Source organism: Seriola aureovittata, chromosome 18 (genome assembly GCF_021018895.1).
Source record: "Seriola aureovittata isolate HTS-2021-v1 ecotype China chromosome 18, ASM2101889v1, whole genome shotgun sequence".
Classification (NCBI taxonomy): domain Eukaryota; kingdom Metazoa; phylum Chordata; class Actinopteri; order Carangiformes; family Carangidae; genus Seriola; species Seriola aureovittata.
The window spans coordinates 482,745-495,888 of record NC_079381.1 but is presented as its reverse complement, the minus strand read 5'-3'; positions in this window follow the sequence as shown (position 1 = coordinate 495,888).

Below are 13,144 nucleotides of genomic sequence, written 5' to 3'. Positions count from 1 at the left end.
AACACACAAACTGATAAACTCCTGTGTCTTTATAGAACACACATCCACGCACACGCACACACATACACACAAACACACACACACAATTCCTTGGATTTCATAACCGGTTGAGCCTCCTCTGAAACCAGCTCTTCTGTAGTTGCTGATCAGAGCTGCTCGATGTTCAGGAGGAAGTTTGGACCATTCTTCCTACAGAGCTGCTTCAGCCAGACAGATTTTCAGGATGTCTGGTGTGAACAGCCCTGTGAAGTCAATCCATGGCATTTCTATTGGGTTAAGGTCTGGGCTCTGACTGGGACAGTCTAAAAAGTTTTTCATTGTCTGAGGTCATTCTGTAGTAGATTTTCTTTGGCTTCAAGGGTCATTGTCCTGCTGCATCAGCAGCTTTTCCTGAGCTTCAGCAGGTGGAAATGATCCTGAAGAGACCTTGATAAACTTGAAGATGTGGAGCTGTCTAGGTCTGTGGCAGCAGAGACCTACATTATGATGTTCCGTCCACCCTGCTCTACCTGTGGGAGGATGTTTTCATGTTGGTTTGTAGAGCCCTTTTTACACCACACATAGAGCAGCACGTTCCTCCCAAACAGTTCAACCTCAGTCTCATCAGTCCGTCAAACATTTTCTGTGTTCCGTGTTGTGGAGAGTCAAGCTGCTCTTTTGCAGACTTGAGGTGTGCAGTGATGTTTTGTTTGCAGAGCAGCAGCTTCCTCTTTGGTCTCCTGCAATGGATGATCTGTTTATGGTAAACTTGTGACCAGACATGTGAACCTGCTCCAAAGATTCCTTTAAACCTTTAGTGGTTGCTTTGGGCTTCCTTTACACCATTAATACCTGACAAACTCAATCATTTAAATTTATGAAAAATTTCCAGGGAAATAACCTACAATTAATTATTTAATTAAAGCCATTGTTAAAACTGTATATGACCATGTAAAAAAGTTTGATTAGGTTAAAATCCCCTGTTGGATATTTATCATATGCTAAATTCAGTGTAGTGTACATTTCCACAGCACTAGTTCCATCAGTATAACAACAGTCCTGTCATACTCACCACACTGCTGCTCCCACCTTATTTTTAATCACTTATTTTGCAGTTGCACTTAAGTCCTGTCGAAATGTACACTGCACACTGTTCATTGAATTTACCTGTGAGACTTTATACTACAGGTGATTTCATCCTCTTCAATGCTTTTTACGTGACCATTATACAGTATGATAACATCATAGGTCAACAACTAAAGAATCCAGGCTGATGGTTTTTGTCTCTTTGTTTTTCACTCCAGTAAGGACAGATGAGGTCGGCCATCTGGCTGTCACACTGACACAACTCAGTGTAGCTTTATACTGACTGATACAACACATCCATCCATCACAAACAACCTGAAACCTGAATAAACTCTTCAACAGAAACTCAATTCAGGGAAGTCAATACAGACTGCAGCAGCTAATTTCTGTCTCACAAACGTTTAAAGCATAAATGTTGATTTCCCAGACCTGGATAGAGTCATCTCCATAGCAACAGGCAGAAGTGGAGTTGTTTTAATACAGCAGACTTTTAACACTTGCTTGAGTAGATTTCTGGAGAAAGCATTACTTTTTCTTACTTTTACTATTTGGATGAATTCATCTTGTTACTTTTAGTTATTTATTCTTTTATGTGTTTAAGCTCCCTCATGACTGTGTTTAGAGCAGAATAATGGTTGTAGTAGTCTCAGCAGGATATTCACATGAGACTGTCAAGAGTTTGGCTTTCAAATAGTGTTTTTAGCTAATATTAAGAGAATACAGCACACAGTGCAGCAAGCTGGTCTGAAGTCAGTACATCAGAGAACTGATGCAACAGCAGCAACTGTTCTGTTATTGCTAATGAATTTAACTCTGTATACAGAATCACACAAACAGTGTCATTCTGGAAACTACTATTACTGCTCTCTGTTGCAATGTAAATGGTGGAACTATTGTAAGATTCTTTGCAACTGTATTAATCATTTAACTGTTAATGTTCTTTCATGTTGGGAAGATTCAATAGCTGAATGGTGAGAGTGCATACCACACAGGTGCACACACCCTGAACAGCGAGTCCCCAGCCAGACCAGTTACAAAAATAGTTTATTCATGTAGCCTGATGACAGAAGCATTAAGAGCAAATTCTGCTTATCTTACTTTATGTTGCCACGTTTCAACCACAGATCACATTTATCTCTAATTACCCTGAATGAGTCATGTGATAATAGACACTTTGTTTTGGTCACCTCTGTGATCTTTTTTTTTCATGTGATTGCAGAGGTCTGGGTGTGTTGGATCCACACCTGATCTGTGGGTGTCTGTGGTGCAGGCTGGGACCTGGAACTGTACTGGAATGATCAAAGGTTAAAGACACTGTAACATGTTGATTGTCTTTTTACTTTTTATCTGATCTGCTGATTTATTTGCCCAATCATAAGATAATACTGGAAAAAAACAATTATGGTCTCATAATATGTAATAATAATGTAATATCCACATGAAGACATTGTAATGAGATACAGACTGGGGTGTAACTGTTGCAGTTTTTATCCAATCAGCAGATGATGATGTAACATTTCATCACAAACTGACCATAAATAGGTGACTATTCATTTCCTTACTTTTACCTGAGAAAAACCATCTGTCATGATTAATTAAGGCTAGACCCAAATGAAGACGAAACACAAATTGCTGAAAGTGGAATGAAATTACTTTACTTAAAAAAAAAAAAACACAAGGGGACACCAGGAAACATCAAACATCAAAAATCCAAACAGAAATTCCACAGGGGTAAAACAGGACAAATCGAACAGGAACCAGAAGCATAACACTGGAGACTTGAACAGGAAGCAGAAGCACGAGGTAACGTGGGAAATGACAGGAAGCAGAAGCACGACGTAACACAGCGGACTTGAACAGACGAACTCACCTGACAAAGGGGAGCACAGAGACTAAATAGACACAAGGGAGGCAACGGTGACTGAACACAGGTGAAACACATTAGGCTGGGGCAGATAATCAAACTAAAGGAAAACAGGACAAAGACAGGAAGTAAAAACATCATGAGACACAAGGAAAGTAACTACAAAATAAAACAGGAAATGACCAAACCCAAAGTGCAAACATAATGCAAAAACTCAAACATAAATTGTCTGTCATGGCAAACCATGACAGTCTCTATGAGTGAGTAGGAAGCAAGCATCACAGGTTCGGCCCCTCTGGAGGGCGACCAGGAGTTCACGGGGTTGGTTACTGGGGAACAGGAGCAGGAGGCAGCCGAACCGCCAACTGGAAACCAGGAGCTGGTGTCGACCAGACTGCCAACTGGAGATCAGGAGCTAGCGTCGACCGGACCGCCGACAAGATTCGAGGAGCAGGAGTCAGCCACACCGCCGGCTGTAGATCATGAGCTGGTGTCGGCCGGACCGCCAACACAACACGAGAAGCAGGAGTCAGCCAGACCGCTGACAGGACGTGAGGAGCAGGATTCAGCCGGACTGCCAAATGGGAATCACAATATGCTCGTATTTTATCATTTACTTAAGTTTCTCATTACTCACGTACTTTTTATGTAGTCATATACTCTAAGTATAGGCTATATATTTTGATTTTGTTTACTTGTTTTTGGGTGGCATTATCGCCTTTATTCTGATAGGACATTGAGAGATAGACAGGAAAGTCAAGGAGAGAGAGAGGGGATGAAATGCATGGCCTTTGCTACTAGGGCTAAGCCTATGTGGTACACGCTCTACTGGATGAGCCACCGAGGCGCTCCAACAACGTTTTATATTTGAGTATTCGTTTTTGCTGTTACAATATTTTTACTTAAGTATAGTTCTATTGTCTCCTGTTTTGTTTGGTTCTACCGTCTCCTTTGTTGTCTGGTTCTACTGTTTCCTCTGTTGTTTATTTCTACTGTTTCCTCTGTTGTTTGGTTCAACCGTCTCCTCTGTCGTCTGGTTCTACAGTCTCATCTGTTGTCTGGTTCTAATGTCTCCTTTGTTGTTTGATTCTACTGTCTATTCTGTCATCCAGTTCTAATGTCTTCTCTGTTGTCTGGTTCTGCTGTTCCCTCTGTTGTTTAGTTCTAATGTGTCCTTTGTTGTTTAGTTCTAATGTGTCCTTTGTTGTTTAGTTCTAATGTGTCCTTTGTTGTGTGGTTATGCCATCTCCTCCGATGACTGTTTCTACCGTCTCCTGTGTTGTCTGGTTCTACTTTCTTCTGTGATGTCTGGTTCTACTGTCTACTCTGTGTTGTCTGGTTCTACTGTTCCCTCTGTATGGAGACTTTGGAGTTGCTGTCAGCAGTATGATGAGGTGGCCTGTGTTGAGCTGATTGTTAGTGGAGGACAAGGCTGCAGAATAAAATGACAGCTCATCTCCTTCCTCCATGCTGACACATCAGCCTCCATCTGCCGTCTGCCAGCCTAGCGGACCAGACGAAGTGATTCTACACTACAGAAAGAAGTAAGAGAAAAAACTAATGTGCAGAACTGGTTCAGGATGGGAGGAAACAGTGGATATTCATTTTACAGGAGATGAAACATTAACTGTTTAGAGGAAGGACCTGGAAGCTGGAACGTCTGAGTTCAGGAAAGGTTTGGAACAGTTTAGAAGTTGATGTTTATAGGTTTCATTTACATTTGGTAATATACAGGGGTGAAAGTAACGACTTACATTTATGTCCATTACTGGAACAAAGTCGTTTTTTTGTGTACATTTTTTTTAAATCAGTAATTCCATCTACATTAGTTTTAGCCAGATGTTCCTAATAAAATGCAAACTCAGAGTCAATTTTGAAGTATTAGTTGTATGCACAGGCTGCAAAGTGGCTGACTGGAATTTATTGCAGGTGCTGGGAGAAATGTAATTGAAAGCGTAGTCATTGTCAATGTTCCTGGACAGCGTGGAGCAAATGTGCCAATATGTGCTGATTATGAGGAACGGTGTTCTCCGCCATGCCACACTGTCCTTACAACACTGCCCATATTAAGTTTTCTGCAAGCAGTTCGCAACAGGCTTGTTGATCCAGAACAGACCAGATGTCACAGACAATGTAAGTTTTCATGAGGCTATTCTAATCCAAAACTGGTTTGCCATCACTCCACTCAGTTCTGTACCTTCCTCCATATTTACCTTTAGGAAAGGATATCAACGTCAGCCCTACGGCCACATGCTGCTTCTCCAGGCAACGGAGGAAGCATGTGCGGACATAATGGCTGCCTCTAGACAAGGTTGGATATGTTACTCTAAGACAGGCATCACCAAATGGCGGACCGCGGTCTGGGCACGGACCCAGTGACGGTTCTGCCCGGACCCGTGAAAATTATATAAAAAGATAAATCATTCGTGCATGCGCAGCTAATTTAGTTTATACGACAGAAACGTCATCAATAGCCAAGCCAATCAAATCGATTGTTTACCTTTCAGCACCAGAGAATAGAGAGGGGGAGGGGGAGTGAAAATGGCTTGAGAAAAGTAGACAGTGAAAACCGAACTTTTAAAGATGAATGGACGGACCAATACATGTTTGTTCTGCCTGCAGCCAGTTCTAAACCTGTGTGTCTCATATGCTGTGAAACTGTGGCGTTAATAAAAAGTAGCAACGTTAAGCGTCACTATGAGACCAAACACGGATCGTTTGATGAAACATACCCGCAGAAGTCCGCAGTGAGGGCAAGTAAGATTATGGAACTGAAAGCACAGTATGACCGGTCTACCCGTGTCCTCACACATGCATTTACAGGCCAGCAACGTGCAGATGAGTATTCACTTAAGATTGCGTGGATTTTGGCGCAACACAAGAAACATTGAGCGATGGGACAGTGGTGAAGGAGTGCTTAAATGTGGCTGCAGAGACTTTACTTGACAGTAAACAAAAAAAGACGTGTAAAAAAATCAAACAAATCCCATTGTCAGCTTCAACGACAACCAGAAAATCCAAACTATTAGCAGAGGATGTACTGGCACAGCTTGATGCAGCTGTTCAAAACGCAGTATGCATATCCTTAGCCATTGATGAGTCCACAGATGTAACAGATAATGCCCAGCTTTTGGTGAATGTGAGATTTCTTCACAAAGAGAAGAAAGATGTGTGAGGACCTGTTGGGTTTAATGCCACTAGTTAATACATGGTTAAAATAGGGAGTGGGCTGCTCAAAGGTCTTTTGTTTAGAAGAAGAAGAAGAAATTCAGTTACTTGAAATGTAGTAAAGACAAATACAGTAATGTTTTCCATTCAAGTGCCATACAAGTTCTGACTTATCAGTATGTTTAAAGTTTTAGATTAGATTAGATTAGATTCAACTTTATTGTCATTGCACAGAGTACACGTACTAAGACAACGAAATGCAGTTAGTATCTAACCAGAAGTGCAAAAGAGCAGTTAAAGTGCAAGTGTGTGCTGTACAGGTATGTAAAGTGAGGGTGTGCATAAGTAAAGTGGAGATGTGCATATGTAGGGTACAATAAATTACACTGTGAATTACAATGAATTACAATGATGAGGTAGCGAATTACAATGATGAGGTAGCGGGAATAAATACAGTGAGTGCTAGACAATGAGTAGAGACGGTTCAGAACAGTTCAGTGCAAGGTTAGGTGGCTGAGGGGGTTGGTGTGGCAGTCACAGTCTCTGGGTTGTGTGTGTGTGGGGGGGACACCGGGGTTGTGAGTTCAGCAGGGTGACCGCTGCAGGGAAGAAGCTTTTCCTGAACCTGCTGGTCCTGGAGCGGAGAACCCTGTAGCGTTTCCCTGAGGGGAGGAGGGAAAACAATCTGTGGCTGGGGTGAGAGCTGTCTCTCACGATGCTGCGCGCCTTCCGCAGACACCTCTTGCTCTGGACAGCCTCGATAGAGGGGAGGGGAGAACCGGTGATGCGTTGGGCGGTTTTCACCACCCTCTGGAGTGACTTCTGGTCCGCGATAGAGCAGCTACCATACCACACCGAGATGCAGTTGGTGAGGATGCTCTCGATGGTGCAGCGGTAGAAGTTCACCAGGATCTGAGGTGACAGGTGGGCCTTCTTGAGTCTCCTCAGGAAGAAGAGACGCTGGTGAGCCTTCTTGACCAGGGTTGAGGTGTTGAGAGACCAGGAGAGGTCCTCGGAGATGTGGACACCCAGGAACTTGAAGCTGGTGACACGCTCAACCTCCGTCTCGTTGATGAGCAGGGGGGCGGGTGTGTCACTCCTCTTCCTGAAGTCCACAATGAGTTCTTTGGTCTTCTTGATGTTGAGGGCCAGGTTGTTGTCGGCGCACCACTCTGCCAGATGCTGGACCTCTTCTCTGTACGCTGACTCATCGTTGTTTCTGATGAGGCCAATCACCGTTGTGTCGTCTGCAAACTTGACGATGGAGTTGGAACCATGTACAGGTGTGCAGTCGTAGGTGAAGAGGGAGTAGAGGAGAGGACTCAGCACGCAGCCTTGAGGGACGCCGGTGTTCAGGGTGAGGGTAGAGGAGGTGTGGTTTCCTAGCCTAACAGACTGGGGTCTGTTGGTCAAGAAGTCCAGTATCCAGTTACAGAGGGAAGCGTTGATACCCAGGTCGCTGAGTTTGGTGATCAGCTTGGAGGGGATTATGGTGTTGAATGCTGAACTGAAGTCTATGAACAGCATTCTCACATAAGTGTTGTTATTGTCCAGGTGAGAGAGGGCGGAGTGTAGTGCCATGGAGATGGCATCTTCCGTACTCCTATTCTGGCGGTAGGCGAATTGGAGGGGGTCCAGGGTGGGTGGTAGGAGGGTTTTAAGGTGAGCCAGGACCAGCCGCTCTAAGCACTTCATGATGGTGGGGGTGAGTGCAACAGGGCGGAAGTCGTTGAGGCTCTCAGCCTTGGAGTGTTTGGGCACTGGCACGATGGAGGTGGTTTTGAAGCATGTGGGGACAGCTGCTTGGTCCAGGGACAGGTTGAAGATGTCGGTCAGGACCTCAGCTAGCTGCCCTGCACAAGCCCTGAGCACGCGTCCAGGGATGCCATCAGGTCCGGCAGCCTTACGTGCATTGACCTTGCTCAGTGTATATAACACTTGAAATTTGACAATAAATGACATAGAAAAGTACGTATGTTGTTTTTTATTTACATCAGGGTGCACTATTTCGAGTGACAATATAAGATTCGGACCTTTGCTGGGAGGACATTTTTGTAACTGGACCTCTATAATTTTAATTGAATACCCCTGCTCTAAGAGATTCTTCCCTCACTGTTTGAAAGAGAAAATATATCATGACGTGGATGAAGTATTGTGGCCAGCCCAAGCCTCAATGACAGTGCAGCCTGACAATGAGGGTTAACAATGTGATCTCATGGAATTGCATTTACAGTTTTTCTGGATTGCTAAAACACTAAATTCCATTCTCTGAACCAAATCCACAGTGGCCTGAACCCATTTATTCAATCAATTACTCTTTTGGTAAAACCATAAACAATTCTCACCTCGTTAGACACAAGCTGCAGATCTCATTTCACCATTTCCCAAAACTCTAAACACATTTTCACTCACTAAAAAACACTGTGTAGTGTGATGCACTCATGATGCATAATGGTAAGCACAGGTAACAGAAGTTAAACACAAGTAAAGCATACATCACTTACGGTGTAATGTGCTTTTCATTCGTCTTTTTGCCCTTTGTCACTGGTTATGCCGTTTGCAAGTGCTGAATCAAGACATTCAATACTTTATTGCATGCAGTACTTATACTAGGTATAGTAGTGTAATGTTCAGTAGTGTTTCTATTTTGATTGACTGATATAAAACAGTTTTGATATTTTGAATTAGATCTTTGGTTTGGTGAATGTAGTTGGACAATTGGGTTTTGTGTTTATAGTTTCGAGAAAAGGATGGGAGTGTTAGGGCTAAGTACATTCAAGATCCTGGGAACCACGTTTCTTTGTTCCACAGACAAAGAAACTCACTTCCCCACAGTTCCTCACTGTTCAAACCAGGCGACGACTCTCCACAAGGGAACTTAATGACCAGTCAGTGTTGGTCAGTGTGTGACATGTGACCCCCCAGGGTGTCACCAAAACGAGATCTCCTTCTTTGTTCTCACTCTCTTCTCAGCTTGCTCAGGAGAGTAGCTCCCATCTCTGCCCTTCAAGAGGCACCAAGGCCCCAGCAGAGGTCAGCCCTGTTACCTGAGAAACCAGCTCTCTTGCCGGCCTGCTCACAGCAGACTGCAATGCTCTTCTCCTCAACAGCAGCGACCTTCTTCAATTTAACTGAGAGTGAACCAAGTTCTCTTAAGAATAGGCGGTTACAACTCAAAGTCAGCCAGCTGATTTTCCAAGCAACAGGAGACACGGCAGAGTTAGCATGAAACAGTTAACTCTGTGAGGAGAACAAAGGAGATAACAGTGGAAGTAATACAGCCAGACAGGACTTTACTCCACCAGGAAGCCACCCAACTCACTGGACACTTCAACAACACTGGAAAGGACCTCTTTGTGTAGTTCCAAGGACTGAATAACGTTAACTGACTGGGCCTAACCTCATATAGCACAGCACAGCTAAGCAGCAGAAGTAAACCATTGTACATGTACATGTTGGTTAATGACCTGCTGTAATGTTTGATTAGGTTGTGGTTAGTCACACAGTTAATTGGGTACTTGTATGTTCACACACATACCTGCAGTACGTCTCAGTCCTAGAGCCTGCATGCAGCTAACCTTCTCCCACTAACATGGTACCTTTAGATTACAGGAGCTAGGCTAACAAAGAAACTCACACCATTTCCTTCCAGAATATGATCAGGGTGACTTTTGAACACTGGAAATAAATCATGTACTCATCCCGGCAGTAGCCCCCGTGGCACTCAAAATTTCCCTGGAATTTTCTAGTTATTAATCAGAGTTCCAGATTAATAGTAACTAGAAAATTCCAGGGAAATTTTGAGTGCCATGGGGGCTACTGCCGGGATGAGTACATGATTTATTTCCAGTGTTCAAAAGTCACCCTGATCATATTCTGGTTTTGAGAAATGTCTTGAATAAAAGACTCTGATATAAAACAATGTCACATCCCTCCATCATGTATTATGTGGGAAATATCTCCTATTCTCTGTTGTTTTTTTTAATAAAACAAGTGGCAACATGTCTTCAAACTGGCATTTAAAGGGTTAAAATCCTGAAACCTAATAAACATTTGGTAGGTTTGAGCAGAACTGAAGTGGTTTAAGAGATGTGTGCAAAATAAGCAGAAAGAAATATTGATATATGATGATTTTATAGCATTTTCTTTGTGTGTCCTTTTTTGGACGCGAGGAACCCCAGAGGGTACAAAATGTGTTACCAGTGTATAATAGATATGTAACAGTAACTGACATTTTTTTGACTCTGGTTCAGTCTCAAATTATTAGTGCCACGGGTGCTCAGCTCCGAGGCACTCCTCTACAGCTAGAATAGCTGAGAGGAGTGCCTCGGGGCGGCCATCTATTAATATTCTCCTTCGGGTTTATTATTCTTCCGCTAAATTTTGGCGCGTAACTCGTCCCGCAGCTTTGAGAAAACCCCGGTAATATATACATCAAAACGTGCGTCTTGATCCCGAAAGAGGTGCTATGACTTTTGGTGTTAAAATTCCAATTTTTCCCAAAGTTATTCCCAAAAAACTGGGAATAAATAATGCATTAGGAATGCATTGGAATTTTCTTTAGAAACGCACAAAATTTCACCTTTTTTCTACAAAATTTCACCATTTTTCTGAGTCACCCAGCTCTCTCATACCTGCACGTAGAAATGTGATTCAAACTATAAAACGGAGGAAAACTTCTGCTCTCTCAAAAAGACAGGAAATGTTTTTACATAACATGTAAACTTTTCAAACTATGAGCACTCAAAGGAGGAGTGCAAATCACTTTTTCTTCAAAGTTAGAGTGAAAGCGTCAGTTGGCTAGAGTGCGTGAAGCAGTAAAAAATAACCTTTATTTTTATTTTTAACTCGAGCTCACGGCCAACCCGTAAAAAGGAGACAAATAATTCTTTCTGAAAATGTAGACATTGTTGTTGGGATACATAAAATGTAACTTTGACAGGCAGGGTCTGCACAAAATTTAAATGGGGGTGCCGAGTCCGGCAGCAATACCTGTCTCACTCTCATTGACACCTAATGTAATCGTCTTTTTTTTTCAAAAGAATCTCACTCTGTCTTCGCACTGAGCTTCCTCACTCATTTTAAGGAATATCTGAATAAAATAGAGACTGTAAGAAATTTCTGGCTTCAGTGTCTGTCATGGTCTTTTCGGTTTATGAAAAGAAGTAACGGTTTTCTCATAATTTGCAATTGTTTGAAGCCATGTACAAGCCAAATTCTGGGCAGATTTTCACATTGCCATGGCAACGGCAGCTCCTGACCTGTGTGCGTGCGTGCATGCGTGTGCCTAGCAACCAGATAACCAACTCTCCAAGCTCCGCTAGCTTTATATTAGCCGCATGTTAGGTCTTAAATTACATTTAGTTAGGTCTTAAATATGTAAGTCCATTTACTGTTTTTTTTTTTTTTTTGGCTGTGTTACAGCTGAAGGTATGGATTTCTGCAAGAAAGGGTCTTTTTTGACATATTTTTAAAATCTAATGTCAGTTACTGTTACAGGTCTATTATACACTGGTAACACATTTTGTACCCTCTGGGGTTCCTCGCGTCCAAAAAAGGACACACAAAGAAAATGCTATAAAATCATCATATATCAATATTTCTTTCTGCTTTTTTTGCACACATCTCTTAAACCACTTCAGTTCTGCTCAAACCTACCAAATGTTTATTAGTTTTCAGGATTTTAACCCTTTAAATGCCAGTTTGAAGACATGTTGCCTCTTGTTTTATTAAAAAAAACAACACAGAATATGAGATATTTCCCACATAATACATGATGGAGGGATGTGACATTGTTTTATATCAGAGTCTTTTATATCAAGACATTTCTCAAAACCAGAATATGATCAGGGTGACTTTTGAACACTGGAAATAAATCATGTACTCATCCCGGCAGTAGCCCCCGTGGAACTCAAAATTTCCCTGAAATTTTCTAGTTTATATTAATATTTTAGTATTTTCTTAATTTATGATAGCCAATAAATTGATAGACAACCGAAGGTCCAACATTAATGGTGTCCAGACCTGACAGGAGGTTTCAAGAAATGTGTTTTAGCAATTTTTTATTTATTGTTTAGCAAACAGCATGCCACTTTCTGGAACATTTTGCGTGCTATGTCCAAGCATTTTAAGGTTCATAACTGTCCAACCGTGCAGCCAAAAAATGAGGCCAGAGGTGCGGCCGATCTAGCATTTATGTTGGTCTGAGATGCTGGTGGTCTAGTGTGACATCTTGTGGCAGTGACAATCATTAACAAAACCTAGAACAAAAACAGACGGGATTCTGTCAGAGATTTCTTTTATTCTGCCATCTCTCTGACCCAAAGTTTAAAATGAACACTCAGGCTTATTATGTTTGGACATTGAAACAAATTTACTTTGAACAGACTTCTACTGCATGATGAGAATCATTTTGAAATTGAATTAAAGATGAATTCCTTCAGTAAAAGAGTTGAGTGGATTTGACAGCTTCTACTTATCTGTTATTATTGTTCTGAGCATACAGTCTTCTCAGTGTTTGTGTGTGTGTGTGTGCAGCACTTGCCCACACATGAAGACTGAAAATGGAAATGAAACTGATATTAAAGTGACTGGGTGAAATTAGATTATCAGCTGCATCCTGATTCAATGCAGTTTCAGAGGAACCAGGTTGCCTGGGATTTTCTGACTGAAATAGAAAAAGGAAAAAAAGACAAACAAAAAAAAACAAACAGTTCAGGAAGTAAATGTAAATGAATATTCATAATGTTGGAGACCAGAAAGAAGTGCACACTATCATTTATGGATATTTGTTGTTTTAATTATATTTAATTATATTATTATAAATATTATAATAATGTATGTGAGTAACAGATTATGTCCAAAACTATGAAGAATATATGAGGGTAGCCCTGTCCACATACCTTTCTTCCAGGTTTATGTGATGCCTTTTAGTTCCAATGTTGGGTCTGAGCTCTACCTGGGCACCATTATGTTAACAGTACTCTACCTCATTAGCTGGACACCAAATATGTTAGATTTCGGTTGTTTATCAATTTATTGGCTATC